Raw genomic sequence first — 14,502 nt, forward strand, 5'->3', positions numbered from 1 at the left:
ATTTCCTAAAATTGTATTTTATTTGTATTTTATTGTGATGCATTTTGCAATTGAATTGTACGTCGCCTAGAGTGGCCATTGGCCAGATAGGCGACACACAAATTAAATTATTATTTATTATTATTTAAATGCAATACCATACCAACCACAACAAAATTCCTATGAGTAAGGCAGAAAACTCAGCATCCCATAACCAGTCAGAATTCCTAACCAAAAGCCAAAACTAAAAAAATCCTGGCAGCCAGTCAGCCAAGGTCACAGAAATCCCCATGCAGCACAACCTGACCCAGGGGTTGCAGTTAATGCAGAATGCTGTGGCATGACTGCTGACATGAGTGAGACCCTATCAGCACACAATACCTCTGCACTGGTTACTGATTTGCTGCCAGGCCAAGTTCAAGGTGTGCTTTCCATGTTACGGGTGCTACATAGTACTTGTTCTGCTCTTGTAAGAAATCAGTCTTTTAGTGTGGCAGCTACACTTTGGAACTCCCTTCCTATTGACATTAGACAGACACCTTCATTGTACTCTTTTCAGCACCTACTAAAAACATTGTTGTTTAGTCAAGCCTCTCCAGGCATGTAGAAGCTATTGTGTTTTTTATCTGTTTTTAACTCATTGTTGGTTTTATTATTTTGAATGTTTTTAAATACCTGTCTTTAACTGTTTTTGCCAATAATTTGTTGTTTTAATTCCTTCTGTAAACCGCTTAGAGATTTTTTTACAAGAAAGCAGTATAAAATTATTGTAAATAAAATACATAAATAAATGTTGGAGTCACTGTGGCCCTTGGGTCCCTTTCCACTTTTAGGAACAAAGGAATCTACTTCATACCGATTCAGGCCATTTGATACCATCTAACTCAGCACTGATGACATGAACTAGCATTGGCTCTCTAGGATTCCAGGCAGTCTTTTCCAGAGATTGAATTTTGCACCTTTGCATGCAAAGAATATGCCCTGCCACTGAGCTACAGCCCTTCCCTGTTTAAAAAGTATCTTTTAAAATTGTTCTTTTCATTTCACTAATGAGTGCATAGCATAACTAGAGCAGATCCACATCATTCATTTAAAGCACATTAAACACATATTTGAAGCACATGAATCCCACTAAAGAATCATGGGGATGTTAGTTTGTTAAGGGTAGTGGGAACAATAACTGTGAGGGGGAAACTATACTTCCCAGGATTCTTTAGGGGAAGTCATTCTCTTTAAATGTAAGTTGGATGTGCTTTAAATGTATTGTGTGGATCTACTTGATAAACCTTGCCTGCATGTACATCGTTTTAATTAATTTTTTAAATGGAAGTTTGCTATAAAGTTTACTGGGTGACCATGGGCTACTCACCATCTCTCAGCCTAATCTGCCCCTCAGGATGAAAACAGCAGAGGGGAACCATGACCACCCCAAGGAAGAAGGGCACACTTAAACTGTAGAGGAAGTAATAATTTACAACCATAGTGTGAAATCAAATACTTATCAGGACATAGTATGAAGAAATATTTATATAAGCATCACTGTCAAAGATGTTTATTATTTACACAACCTGTAAAGATATTTGTAGTGCAATCCTATGATTGTTTACTCAGAAGCAATTCCCAATCATAGAATCATAGAATAGTGGAGTTGGAAGGGGCCTATAAGGCCATCGAGTCCAACCCCCTGCTCAATGTATTCAATGGAACTTACTCAAACAGGGAAGCATGCACAGAACTGCAGCTGCAAGTGATAAGGAGCACTCACCCAACCCAATATTCAGAATCATGCTACTTTAAGCTGTTTTGCAACTGTTTATACTTTTTATGGTTATTGGATTTTAAAGGGATTTATTTCTTGTTGTGAGCTGCCTTGGTTTCCAATCGGCAATCCTACCTCACAGGGTTGTTGGGAAGACTACACACACACACACAGGAGATGTAAAAATACATAGACCCCATATAATAGTTTATTGCCAAAACCAGTTGGTCATTGCAGAACATTTTGTTTAAAAAATAACATCAGTATTAGTTTCCTACATAATAAAAGCAGTGATACCCATATAAGCCCTGCCTAATTGTTTTAAAAAATAGGATTGGAGAGGGAGAGAAAGATTTACAACACAAGCACAATCCTTTGCTATGTTCACTCAAAAGTCCCATTAATTTATAGCGCAATCCTAACCATGTCTACTCAGAAGTAAGTCCTATTGAATTCAGTGGGGTTTACTCCAGGTATGTTGGATTAGCATTGTAGCTTTACTCCCAGGAAAGCTAGTACTGGATTAAAGCTTCATATTGGGAAGGTTTTCAAAACAGTGCCATCTTCAACAGGTCAGGAATAATTAAACTTATTTGACTCTTACACACAACAGGAAAAAAGACTTTTGGTACTGCTGAAAGGTATATGCTTACACAATTTATGAGATTTTCAGATATACAGGAAAGAACAACAGTTTTCTACATTTGCCTGGAGGCCCAGAAATCCCTTGTCAATCACAACCCTGACTTCACTTATTGGCTACAAACCTGAAAGGGTGGGGACAGAGTAGCCAGCTAAGAGAACATTTCACTGAAGTTGCAGGGGCAGGGGCTGACATTTTGGTGTACAGGAATACCCCGCATTAACGTACGCAATGGGTCCAGAGCGAGTACATAAACCGAAAATGTACTTAAAGTGAAGCACTACCTTTTTCACTTGCGCCACCACTGTGCCACCTCTCCTTCATGCAGAACCTCAAAGCCCCACGCTAAAGCCCCTGCAGCTGCACTGCTGCACCTCTCAGCTGATCACAATCGCGCCTCCCAGCTGATTCGTGGTCATGTAGTCGCATCTCTTTCCACCCCCCACCGAAAGAACAAGCCACAACCAAAGCTTAAGTGTCCGTTCTTGCGAAGCAAAGTAGATAAATGGTGCTACTGTAAATGTGTCCGTACTCGCGAGTGTTCATAAAGTGAAGGTCTGTATAGCGGGGTATTCCTGTATATCTTGTGAACCAGACCACCTAGAAACTTAATTTTTTTTAAAATGAAAGCTGAGAACCCAGAGATTAAGCTGACTCACCTGGAGACCCAGAGAGGACCCAAAAAATCCTGAGTCTCCAGCCAAAAACCAGACATCTGGCAACTCTAAATTTATGAGATACCATCTCTCCCTGAATTTTGAGAGATGAATTTCTGCTATTGTGACACAAGGGTGTGGATAAGGTGCTTGGAAAAATGTGGCCCACCATGCCATGTTTCTGCTTGACCCTTTCTTCTCTTAGCCTATAATCTAAGTAGGAAGGGAAACACTGGCTGGTTCAAGGACCTGTTGAACAACTCTTTATAAGAAAAAAGTGATCCCAGCTACCTTTATAAGTGGTGGTCATGAAAAAGCTCCTGAAGAAATCCTCCTTTGATTTGGAAGTCTGTAATAACTTTAGGCCAGTTGCAGATACCCCCTTCGTGAGCAACAGGTTTTAAGGTAGAGCTCCCTCATGTAGTTGACTGAGACAAATGTTCTAGCTCCATTTCAATCTGGTTTCAAACCTGAACAGAAACTGCCTCTTATAAATGGGTGACCTATGCCAGGAGAAGGACAGGAAGCTTTTGAATTCTGGTACTGGATTTCACAACCAATAATCCAAGAATGAGGAAGGATGGAAATTCCTGCAGGAGGTTTGCCTTGCTGGATGAAGTGGAGAGGATGGAAATCCTGGCAGGATATGACTCTGTCCGATTTTGCCATTCCTGGACTGTGGTAGAGCACAAACTCAGAGTAGCATGTTCTGACATGATAGTTGTCCTTGCCAGCGATTGCTACTCATGGCCCAGGTGAGACTACAAGGGAAAGGTAGTAAATTCTGGTAGAAACCACTGGACTCTGCCCTTGGACCCATCAGAAACCTCCAAGCTTCACCTCCTGGTTCCATCTCTGGAGCATTTGGGCTACACCCAGTGTTGGCTCTGGATTTTGGAGGATCCTTGGGTAAGATGTTCTCAGTGGGCCACCTCCTCACTGAACCCAAAAGGAGAAGGCAAATCTGATCAGGTATCCAAAGGGAGAAGGCAGGTAAGCAGAGGCTGTTGCATCTGTTTCCCCCCTCTTTGGTGACTGTTAAACTCCATAAAAAAGGAAGGATAAACTTCCAAAAGACAGTTCTCTATTTTCCATCTACTCGACTTGCCTGAAATATGAGAGAGAAAGCCTTTTGTGGGAACCAGGCTGATCTATGTAAGTATAGGACCTAGCTAGTAAGTTCTTTATTTTACCCTTTTGTCTGTATTGAACCTCTCCCCTTTTGTCATGCCAATGTACCTCGTGTAACCCATCTAGGAGTGATAGCTTTAAGGAATCAAACCATTATTCTCTTTGTACATACTATGCTGTTTAACTTTAAATAAACTATCCTTTTACGACCACCGGTGTGTATTGGATTGGAACGAAGGATTCTAAATCTAGTCCTTTGACTGCTGAACGCTACTGTTACTGTTAGTTAATGAGGGTTAATCCTTTGGAATTCACATTTGGGCTCTGAGGTCCCTTCCCTCAGAGAAAGGAACCTAGCCAGAAGGGTGTTGGCAGTTACTACGGAAGTAATTACTGTACTCCTGAAAGAGGGACAGCTTGCCTGGGAAGCAGCGGCCCGGAGGGGTGGGACTTGGAGAACCAAGGACAAGGGACCCCAGGGGGACAAGTCTTTGACATGGTAAACTGGCACCAACAGTCAGTAAGAGAAGTGACAGGGCCAGGGGGCTTCAGTGGTTGGCGGTAGGTCTGCTGCTGACACTGTCCTGGCTGTACCCCAGGCAACACCCCTAGGACCAGCATTTCGTTTCAAGAATTGGCATTCCAGTGCTGATCTGAAACTCCTTCTTACTAATCCCTCTCTGTTGTGCAGAAGAGAGTGGACTTTCTGTAGGGAGGGAATTACTACTACTATTACTAGTACTACTACTTGCTGTTTTTCCTAATTTAAAACTCCTAGTGACTTACAACATTAAAAACAGATATAAAAACAAGAATAAAAACATCCTAAAATACTCAGACTACATAAAAACAAAATCCAACTTCTCCCTACCTGAATAAAACCAAACAGAAAAGGCGGGGGTGAAGAAAAATGTTTTTACCTAGTGCCTAAAGACAATGATAGTACCAGGTGTGCCTCTTTAGGGAGAACATTCCACAAATGGCGAGCCACCACTGAGAAGGCCCATTGTTGTGTTGCCACCTTCTGCACCTCACACAGAGAAGGGCCTCAGATGACAAACCCAGAGTCCAATGAGGACAATTGTTCCAGAGGAATACCATCATTGATTGTATTGAATGTTGCAGAGTAGCAAAATTAGGTATTTGAGCGTCTGAGTGAGCTTTGTGTATTTGAATCTTTGCTAAAGATTACACCTTCCCTGCGAATTAGTCAGACAGAGACTTTAAGCTTTAAAATAAGAAATAACTACTTTATTCTGGAAGTACATACTTGATAGGAAAGAGTTAAGCAGCAGGGCGAGGAGGCCAGGGCCCCCCACTCTGCCCGTCTGTTCCCGAACCTCAACTAAACCGCAGTCTCCAACCCACTGACGTAATAAACCTTAAACAAAACTATGCAGGTAAGAAGCCAGCAGGGGTGTGGGGGCTTTCCAGTGTTTTGCACCGCCTGCAGCATGTACGACTATCTGCCTGTTGGACAGAAGTCATGGGTGTGCTCTCGGTGCAATGAGCTCCTGGCTGTCCGGGAGCGACTTCATTTCCTTGAGGCCAAGGTGGCGGACCTGGAAAAGCTGAGAGAGGCAGAGAGATGTGTGGAGGAGGCCTTCAGGGACGTTATAGCTGTGTCCCACTCCAACGATGATAGCTCTCCTGCTTTCATGGAGAACGATGGTCTCGGGGAAGGAGAGCGTCCAGCTGTGGAAGAGGGAAACGATCCCTTAGAAGGGACCCATTCCTTGGGGGATGAGCAGCTGTCCTCTCATGCTGAGGATATATCTCCAGGGGGTGGAGTGATCCTTGTAGTGGGTGATTCAATCATTAGGAACATAAACAGTGGGGTGTGTGATGGGCGTGTAGACCACAAGGTGTTTTGCCTGCCTGGTGCAAAGGTTGCGGATATCGCCCGTAGTTTAGATAGTTTGGTAGACAGTGTTGGGGAGGAGTCAGTGGTCGTGGTGCATGTTGGCACCAACGACATGGGGAAATGCAGCCGTGAGGTCCTGGAAGCAAAATTTAGGTTGCTAGGTAGGATGCTGAAAGCCAGGACCTCCAAGGTGGCTTTCTCTGAAATGCTACCGGTTCCATGCGCAGGACCAGCCAGACAGGCCCAGCTTCGCAGTCTCAATGCGTGGATGAGACGATGGTGTCGGGTGGAAGGGTTTGGATTTGTTAGGCACTGGGGAACATTTTGGGACAAGCTGGGCCTGTGCAAAAGGGACGGGCTCCACTTGAACCAGAATGGAACCAGACTGCTGGCACTTAAAATTAAAAAGGTGGCAGAGCAGCTTTTAAACTGACTGAGGGGGGAAACCCGACAGGAGCTGAGGAAGGTCCGGTTCGGAATAAACCTCCCCCCTGTGATAAAAACCAAAGAAATGACGAAATTTTAAAAGGGGTAGGCCTAGAAGTAGGCATTGTGAGAGCAGGGGCACAGGATATAAATTCAGAAGAGCAAAATTACCACAGTTCAAACCACAAGTGCCCAAGACACTTGAAGAGAGACACTGCTTACAAGTGCCTGTACGCTAATGCTAGGAGCCTCCGAACCAAGTTGGGAGAACTGGAGTGCTTGGTCTTAGAGGAGAGCATTGATATAGTGAGCATAATGGAGACCTGGTGGAATGGAGAAAACCAGTAGGATATGGTTATCCCTGGATATAAACTATATCGGAAGGACAGGGCAGGACGTATTGGTGGCGGAGTCGCTCTATACGTGAAAGAAGGCATTGAATCCAGCAAGCTCGAAACCCCAAAAGAGGCGGACTCTGTGACGCCCTTCCCTGGCTCTCCCTGTCAGGTTCCTACCTGCGCGTGGCTACTGCCTGTCACTAGGCACCACCAGGGACTCCACCAGTCCGGACTGTCCTTTTTTATTGTTTCTCTCCCCGCACTAGCACAGATCTCAACAGATCCCCCTGCTAGGCAACCACCAGTCACGTCCTAATACTAGTATTCCCAGAGACTCTGAATACTGGTATTGTTATTCTCTTCACCGCTGCCACCATTTGTTACAGTTTCCATTCAGCCTTGGTCATTACCTTACCCTCCCTTCTGGTCTGTGAAACCCCAGCCAAGGATCAGGCCTTTGGTAAACCAAATTAAGTATTTATTAAAGATAACAGAGCTAACAAGATTTCTTCTTAAGGCACATAAGCATATGGTTTTACTCAATACTAATCCGAACTCCACCCCCCTCCTTCTCCACTCTCTCCTGGCAAACCACTCTCTCAAACCCACCAAACAACCCACTCTTTCTCTTCTCCCCCCAGATTCCACTCTCACTCTTCCTTTTATACGTTCAGCCATTTTAAACACTCAGCCAATCATCTAGCATTCTACTGCCCATTCACTCCCCCTCCTCTTTCACTCCACTTACCATGTATCTTCTAAACAACAACACTTACCATATATACATTAATATAGGAACATCACATTTCCCCCCCTTAAAACAACGGCACAGTATTATTCCTGTTCCAGGATTTATACATCGCGTTAACAAATAAAAGTCTTTTTTGGGAAAATGTCTTTCTTTGTTCCTCCGTCTGGTCGCGTCACTGCAGTCCCAGCCAATTGCCTGGAAAGTCCATCGGCCAGTACATTGTCCTTGCCTTTTATGAACTGGAAGTCCACTTGATAGTCCTGTAGGGCCCAGGACCACCTCTGTTATGTTTTTTCATAGTCTGCAACCATAACAAGGCCCGATGATCCGTAGTCACTGTGAATCTTCGTCCCCACACGTATGGGCGCAACTTGTTCAGTCCCCACACGACCGCTAGGCACTCCTTCTGGACCGACGAATAGTTTTTCTCCCTCGGCGTCAGCTTGCGACTCAGGTACACCACTGAAAGTCTGGTGCCTTCTCTCTCCTGTAGCAAGACGACTCCCAGCGCCAGGTCCGACGCATCTGTAGCCACGATGAATGGATGCTCATAGTCTGGTGCTATTAATATGGGTCCTTGGCACAAGGCTTGCTTCAGTAGATCAAAAGCCTTCTGACATTCATCCGTCCATACCACACGCTCAGAACACTTTTTCTTTGTTAATTCATGCAAGGGGATAGGCCACGGTTGCACTGCCTCTACCTTGCTCCATAAGGGGGTGACTTTCCCACTCCTCACCCCATGTCCTACACAGATTACTTCACTCACAACTTTCCCATTCACACAGCACGGTACAGATCTGACTGGGGCATGCTCTCCAGTATCAATGGAATGTCTGGCTATACTGGTTCGGCCAGGTTTATTGCCAAAGAGATTCCCATAGTTTTTCAAAACTCTCAGAATCTCTTCCTTTACTTCCTCCTCCACCTCCTCTGACCATTCCACTTGATCTACCCCTCCTTTGTCTTTGCTTTCCTGTACCAAATCTGGAAGTTCAGGCCCACTTCCCTCAGGGAATAAGGTAACTTGCAACACCTGTGCATCCCTGGTATGGTAAGGCTTCAACATATTTACATGAACCACTTTGCTTTTGTTTAATTGGTCTGTGGTGATTACATACGTCACTGTGTCAAGCCTTTCTCTGATGGTATATGGTCCTTCCCTGTTAGCCTGTAATTTGTCATGTTTCCTGGGTATGAACGCCATAACCATATCTCCCACATCATACACACGTTCCCTGGCTGTTCTGTCATACCAGTAACGTTGCTTCTCCTGTGCTTGACTCAAATTCTTTTCCACCACCTCCATCATTGATGTTAATTTATTGCGGAATTCCAATACAAAATCTACTACAGATGTTTTGTACTCTCCCAGGGTTCCTTCCCATGAATTTTTTAATAGTTCCAAAGGTCCCCTCACTTTTCTACTGAACATGAGTTCAAAGGGTGAGAAGCCTGTTGACTCCTGAGGGACTTCTCTGTATGCTGGTAAGAAGCATCCCAAACGTTCATCCCAGTCTTGTGGGTGATCTTGAACATAGCTTCTGATCATGCCCTTCAAAACGCCATTGAATCTCTCTGTTAACCCATTAGTGGCGGGATGGTAAGTAGTGGTCTTTAGATGTTTTAGACCACAACATTTCCACATACATTGCATCACTTCTCCCATGAATACACTGCCTTGATCTGTCAGCACTTCATGAGGGAAACCCAGCCTCATAAAGATTTTTAATAAAGCCTCTGCCACTACAGGGGCTTCTACAGATCTTAGTGCTTCTGCGTCTGGGTACCTGGTGGCAAAATCCACCATCACCAATAGATATTTCTTGCCATGCCTTGTGGGTTTGGGAAAAGGGCCCACCAAATCTATTCCCACTCTATAAAAGGGTTGTCCAATTATAGGAAGGGGCTTTAAGGGTGCCTTAGTCTTTACTCCACTTTTTCCCACCTTTTGGCATATTCCACAAGATAGACAATGTTGTTTTACATCTTTGGAGATGTTTGGCCAATAATAGTGTGCTGCCAATCTCCTCTTGGTCTTTTTTATTCCCAGATGTCCTGCACAGGGGACATTGTGGGCTACCTCTAGCAATCTGGTTCTGTATTTGCTAGGTACTATCAATTGCTTCACTGGTTCACATTCATCCTTTCTCTCAGCGGGCATCCACAGTCTATATAAAATCCCATTCTCACACACAACTTGATTCCTCAGTTTGTCAGTGAAAGGAATCTGTTGGGTCAGAGCTTGTTCCTTTATCTGCTTCAAACTTATATCTTTATGCAGCTCTTCCCTGAATTGCTCTGCTTCTTTCTTATCAGAGACCACTTGATACAGTTTGTCTCCTTCAGCAGGCCTGCTAGTGGTTGCTATGGTGACCTGAGGCTGGTTAACAGATTCCACCCTGTTTGTTTCAGCCCCCCTTAATATGGCTTCTTTTTCTCTGCCAAGTTGCTGTCTGGTCACTACATAGATCTTTCCTTGGGCTCCCATTACATCTCTTCCCAGTATTACTGGTTCTTGTTGCTGGGCATTAATGCCTACTTTATATTGGCCCTCTCGGCCTCTCCAAGTCATTTCCACCAGGGCCACAGGCAAACTTTCTGGTTGACCCCTCACTCCTTGGATAGTCACAGTTTCCTGAGGTAATATTACCTCAGATTTTATTAAATCTGGCCTCAGTAATGTCTGAGCGGCACCAGTATCAAGCAATGCCCAATAATTTGCCGCTTGTACACTCACTTCCTCTCTCAGACTTGAATCAAGGTCTGTTACTTCTGTCCAGTTTATCTGGCAAAACTGAACCTTTTTCGCTGTTTCTAAAGCCTTGGGCTCTGTTTTCACTGCCCTTGTCTGAGCAGGATTACTAATGGGGTTGGCAACCTCACATTGAAAACGTAGGTGCCCCGGTCTACCACATTTGTAGCATAATTTCTCCTCACTTTTAGGGTACACAGATCCACTCTGGGGTGTCCTGTGCCCTTCAGATTTTACTGGAGGACTCACTCTCTGTGGTACCACATCCCTTCTGCCAGCGTTATATGGTCTGGGTTTAAAATCTCTTGATGTTTTCCCCACCCAGCCAGTTCTGTTGGAGGCGAAGTGATCCACCATCTCTGCAGCCTCCTGCACCGATGTAGGGGAACGGTCTTTGATCAGGAGCCTTATTTCTGGTGGTAACTGATGGTATAATTGATCCAATATCATGAGGTTTTTCACCTCCTCCACAGACTGAGCTTTTGCACTTGTCAGCCATTTCCCAAATATGTCCATCAGTTTTGCCCCCAGCTCCACGAAAGACCTCCCTGTCTGTATCTGGTAGTTTCTGAAAAGCTTTCTAAAATAATCAGGCCCCAATCTGAATCTTTTAAACACTGCTTCTTTGAATTCAGCATAGGTGACGGGCCTGTCTGAGGGGAAATATTGGTATACCTCAGCCAATTCCCCTTTAATCAGGTTTGATAAATACTGCATGTATTTATCTTCAGGTAGCCCCCACAACTGAGCTGCTTTTTCAAAGTTGCTGAGGTAAATTTGAGGATCTTGACCAGGCTCATAGACAGCAAAGTCCTTTGGAGTAATTTTTATTTTTGCTCCATCTCTGTCCTTTCTTGTTTCATCAGAATGAAACTTCTCTCTTTCAAATTTTAACTTTTCTGCCTGTAATTCCGCATCCACTCTCATTCTCTCAAATTCCAACTCCCTCTGTTTTTCCTTCTCTGCACCTTCCATCCTCAATCTCTCAGCTTCCAACTCCCTCTGCTTGTCTTTCCCATCAGCTTCCATCCTCAATCTCTCAGCTTCCAACTCCCTCTGCTTGTCTTTCCCATCAGCTTCCATCCTCAATCTCTCAGCTTCCAACTCCCTCTGCTTGTCTTTTTCCTCAGCCTCCCATCTTAACTTCTCTCTCAAGTACTCTATATAAGCGGGATTGCTTAAATATCCTTCTGGGGTCTCTTCCCTGACAGGTTGATTTTGCTGGGCAGTTGCAAATCCTATAAGTGCTACCCTCAATTCATCTACCCCTTTACCCTCGTGAGGTAAATTGAATGTTATGCACTTCTCCACCAGCTCCTCTCTTTTCATTTTTATGTATTCAGCCATGGTGTTTGAGTTCACTCACTCTTTGCCACACACTCTTTGCCAGTCACTCTCACAAGTAATCTTGTTTTGTTATTTCTGTCTGCCACACCACTGTTGAGGATTCTCTAGTATTCGTATCTGGATTCTCTGTTGTTCGTATCCCACTGCTACTGCCACCACCTGTGGCGCCCTTCCCTGGCTCTCCCTGTCAGGTTCCTACCTGCACGTGGCTACTGCCTGTCACTAGGCACCACCAGGGACTCCACCAGTCCGGACTGTCCTTTTTTATTGTTTCTCTCCCCGCTCTAGCACAGATCTCAACAGATCCCCCTGCTAGGCAACCACCAGTCACGTCCTAATACTAGTATTCCCAGAGACTCTGAATACTGGTATTGTTATTCTCTTCACCGCTGCCACCATTTGTTACAGTTTCCCTTCAGCCTTGGTCATTACCTTACCCTCCCTTCTGGTCTATGAAACCCCAGCCAAGGATCAGGCCTTTGGTAAACCAAATTAAGTATTTATTAAAGATAACAGAGCTGACAAGATTAACAAGATTTCTTCTTAAGGCACATAAGCATATGGTTTTACTCAATACTAATCCGAACTCCACCCCCCTCCTTCTCCACTCTCTCCTGGTAAACCACTCTCTCAAACCCACCAAACAACCCACTCTTTCTCTTCTCCCCCCAGATTCCACTCTCACTCTTCCTTTTATACGTTCAGCCATTTTAAACACTCAGCCAATCATCTAGCATTCTACTGCCCATTCACTCCCCCTCCTCTTTCACTCCACTTACCATGTATCTTCTAAACAACAACACTTACCATATATACATTAATATAGGAACATCACAGACTCCTCCACAGAATTGTTGTGGGTGGTGATACCATGCCCCAGGAGGGACTTAATACTGGGAACGATCTATCGTCCCCCTGATCAAAATGCTCAGGGAGACCTTGAGATGCGATATGAAATTGAGGAAGCATCCAAACTAGGAAATGTGGTAGTAATGGGTGACTTCAAGTACCCGGACATAGACTGGCCGCATATGTGTTCCAGTCATGACAAAGAAGCAAAGTTTCTAGATATTCTAAATGACTATTCCCTAGACCAGTTGGTCATGGAACTGACCAGAGGGACGGCAACCCTGGACTTAATCCTCAGTGGGAACCACGACCTGGTGCGAGATGTAAGTGTTGTTGAACCGATTGGGAGCAGTGACCACAGTGCTATTAAATTAAACATACATGTAACTGGCCAATTGCCAAGAAAATCCAGCACAGTCACATTTGACTTCAAAAGAGGAAACTTCACAAAAATGAGGGGATTGGTAAAAAGAAAGCTGAAAAACAAAGTCCAGAGGGTCACATCACTCGAAAATGCTTGGAAGTTGTTTAAAAACACTATATTAGAAGCTCAACTGGAGTGCATACCGCAGATCAGAAAAGGTACCGCCAGGGCCAGGAAGATGCCAGCATGGTTAACGAACAAAGTCAAGGAAGCTCTTAGAGGCAAAAAGTCTTCCTTCAGAAAATGGAAGTCTTGTCCAAATGAAGAAAATAAAAAAGAACACAAACTCTGGCAAAAGAAATGCAAGAAGACAATAAGGGATGCTAAAAAAGAATTTGAGGAGCACATTGCTAAGAACATAAAAACCAACAACAAAAAATTCTATAAATACATTCAAAGCAGGAGACCATCAAGGGAGGCGATTGGACCCTTGGATGATAAGGGAGTCAAAGGTGTACTAAAGAACGATAAGGAGATCACAGAGAAGCTAAATGAATTCTTTGCATCTGTCTTCACAGTGGAAGATATAGGGCAGATCCCTGAACCTGAACTAACATTTGCAGGAAGGGATTCTGAGGAACTGAGACAAATAGTGGTAATGAGAGAGGAAGTTCTAGGCTTAATAGACAATATAAAAACTGACAAATCACCGGGCCCGGATGGCATCCACCTGAGAGTTCTCAAAGAACTCAAATGTGAAACTGCTGATCTGCTAACTAAAATATGTAACTTGTCCCTCAGGTCCTCCTCCGTGCCTGAAGACTGGAAAGTGGCAAATGTAACGCCAATCTTCAAAAAGGGATCCAGGGGGGATCCCGGAAATTACAGGCCAGTTAGCTTAACTTCTGTCCCTGGAAAACTGGTAGAAAGTATTATTAAAGCTAGATTAACTAAGCACATAGAAGAACAAGCCTTGCTGAAGCAGAGCCAGCATGGCTTCTGCAAGGGAAAGTCCTGTCTCAGTAACCTACTAGAATTCTTTGAGAGTGTCAACAAGCATATAGATAGAGGTGATCCAGTGGACATAGTGTACTTAGACTTTCAAAAAGTGTTTGACAAGGTACCTCACCAAAGACTTCTGAGGAAGCTTAGCAGTCATGGAATAAGAGGAGAGGTCCTCTTGTGGATAAGGAATTGGTTAAGAAGCAGAAAGCAGAGAGTAGGAATAAACGGACAGTTCTCCCAATGGAGGGCTGTAGAAAGTGGAGTCCCTCAGAGATCGGTATTGGGACCTGTACTTTTCAACTTGTTCATTAATGACCTAGAATTAGGAGTGAGCAGTGAAGTGGCCAAGTTTGCTGACGACACTAAATTGTTCAGGGTTGTTAAAACAAAAAGGGATTGCGAAAAGCTCCAAAAAGACCTCTCCAAACTGAGTGAATGGGCGGAAAAATGGCAAATGCAATTCAATATAAATGAGTGTAAAATTATGCATATTGGAGCAAAAAATATTAATTTCACATATACACTCATGGGGTCTGAACTGGCGGTGACCAACCAGGAGAGAGACCTCGGGGTTGTAGTGGACAGCACGATGAAAATGTCGACCCAGTGTGTGGCAGCTGTGAAAAAGGCAAATT

The sequence above is a fragment of the Rhineura floridana genome, chromosome 9 (assembly GCF_030035675.1).
Source record: "Rhineura floridana isolate rRhiFlo1 chromosome 9, rRhiFlo1.hap2, whole genome shotgun sequence".
In the NCBI taxonomy this organism is placed as follows: domain Eukaryota; kingdom Metazoa; phylum Chordata; class Lepidosauria; order Squamata; family Rhineuridae; genus Rhineura; species Rhineura floridana.